Below are 2,628 nucleotides of genomic sequence, written 5' to 3'. Positions count from 1 at the left end.
CCTAGTGAATATCAGTGTCTACAGTAGAAGAAATCTCTGCCCATGTCTAGTGCCATGCTCAATTTAAATCCGATCACGATGCATCAGGTGTGTTCCGAGCATGTGGGTGCGTGCAACATTCTGCTCTGGTGCTTTTCACACACCAGATCGCTCTGCATGGGGGAAATCAACTTGTAGTCCGTCTTATCCTACAAAGATACCGGATTCCAAGACTGCGGAAGGTGTGTGTGATTAATAAGAGAAGGCTGCAATCACAGCTAATGGGCACTCTTCCCTCCCAGCGAACAACTTTCTCACACCCCTTTTCGACCACCGGGATAGATTTCGCAGGTCCTATCGACTTCACACAAAAGTTTCACCAACCGCGCCTGTCGCATATCAAAGGAATATGTTTTTTTTTTCATTTAAAAAATTACTAACATAATTACAAATAACAGATACATATATCAGGTTACACAAGGGAACAAACTTACGAAGTCGGGTACAAAGAAAAAAAAAGTATAACGGTTACTGCGGGACGACTTGTCGGTATTGCATAACAGACCGTGTACTTCTTTAATTCGCCAACCTTTCCCTCTCCAACTGCCTAAGCTTCTTCATCACGTGTGCGGCGAAGGCGGCGGCCGCCTGCCACACGTTGGAGTTTGCGACCATCATCCCGGCGAGTGTATACTGCGTCACCGGCTCGCCCATGACCCTCTCCAACCGGTGTCTTTCCTCGTCGAATCTTGGGCAGTGTTCAGCACATGACTCGCATCTTCTATGATGCCAGCTGCGCACCATGTGCACTCGTCGGAGATATCGTGGTGAAACCTCTTCAGGTAACTCCTGCAGCACCCGTGGCCGCTCATGAGCTGAGTAAGGTAATAGTCAACCTCACCATGCTTCCTCGACACCCATTGTGTGATGTCCGGGATTAGTGCATGAGTCCACCTTCCCTTGGGTGAGGAGTCCCACCCCTCTTGCCATCTGTCCTCTTGGTTGGGTCATGTTGCTGCCACTTGATTGCCTTGATGCTATAAACGTGGCCGACGCAATTGCCGCACATTCATCGATGGGCATCATTCCAGCGACCACCAGAGCTGCGTCATCGGATATGGTGCGGAAAGCGCTACATATTCTAATCGCACTTAGACGATGAGTCGACTCGAGGCTATTCCTGTAGCTCCTAACCTCCACACCTTTAATCCACGAAGGAACTGCGTACAGGGCAGTGGATTTTACGACGCTTGATAGTAGCAGGCGCCGTCCTTGCTTCGAGCCACGCGTCTTCAGCAATAAACGGGCTAGGGACCAGGCCAAAGCAGCTGCCTTGCTACTGCAGTATTCTATGTGCTACTTGAAGGACAATCTAGTGTCAAGCATGAGACCTTGGTATTTAATGGCACGCTTGGATACCACGAGGGAGTCACCTACTCTGATTCTTGCGGTTTCGACGCGCTTCCGGTTGGTAATAAGCACCGCCTCCGTCTTTTGTGCTGCCAATTTAAGCCCTGCGGCCGATAGCCAGTGGCCAACTTTGGCTATCGCCACGCTACAATGCTCTTCGGCGACGTGAAGGTGCTTGGCCGAACCCCCAGTGCGACATCGTCAGCAAACCCTACAATGTGTGTGTGCGGCTCAACTCAAGGCGCAGGACTCCGTCATACATCCTTGTGGAACACCAGCCGATATCCCTCCTTCTTCCAGGCCATCATCCGTTGTGTATCGGATTCTCCTGTCACGAAAGTAGCTCCGCAGGCATTTCATCAAACAGCTTAGGATATTGAATGTTGCCAGCGCGTCCAGTATGTGATCGCACCTTGCTAAGTTAAACGCGTTCTTCACGTCGAGCGACACCACGATACAGTATTCTTTACTGCCGCCTTTCCATCTAGAGCCGTCGATTGCCTCAGCTGCCAGGTGAACCACACGGTTTATTGCGGCGATTGTGGATTTGACCTTTCTGAATCCGAGCAAAGCATCGACTCCAGCACCTTGCCAGCTGAATCCAACAGGCAAATGGGCCTATACGAGGATGCCTCGTCTGGTGGTTTTCCGGGCTTGGGCAACAACACAAGGTTTTGTAACTTCCACCTGGTGGGAAAGACTCCTTCTCTTATGCATTTTGAGTACAACTTCGTGAATACATGAGGGTGTACCGTTACTGCAAGTTTAAGTGCGGTGTTGGGGATAGTGTCGGGACCCGGGGCTTTATTTGGCTTTCGACGCCTCACCGTCTCGATGACCTCTTCCACTTGTAGGTGTGTCCCCAAGGAAGACACATGCGATAACTCAGGGGTATCGGGAAATAGGCTGCTGACGATGGAGCGTACAGTGGTTGTGTCTGATGGGGATGACTTCCTGTTTCCGTGTACTCGTTTGACCACCGTCTGGTAGGCTTTGCCCCAAGGGTCCTGTTCTGCCAAATCACATAGCTCGAGGAAACATTTTCGCTTGCTATCCCTGATCGCCACCTTAAGGGCTTTCCTCCGCCTTCTGTACTCCAGACCGAGTGCCTTGAAGTTGAGCGAATGTCGTGCCCGCTGATATAGCCGTCTCGCTCGAAGACAAGCCTTTCTGGCATCATCGATTGCCCCGTTCCACCAGCAGACTGGGGTGTGGTGGCGCGAGAATGACCCACGCTGG

This window comes from Drosophila willistoni, unplaced genomic scaffold, assembly GCF_018902025.1.
Source record: "Drosophila willistoni isolate 14030-0811.24 unplaced genomic scaffold, UCI_dwil_1.1 Seg169, whole genome shotgun sequence".
Taxonomy (NCBI): Eukaryota; Metazoa; Arthropoda; class Insecta; order Diptera; family Drosophilidae; genus Drosophila; species Drosophila willistoni.
The sequence above is the reverse complement of the archived record's forward strand: the minus strand, read 5'-3'. Positions refer to the sequence as shown.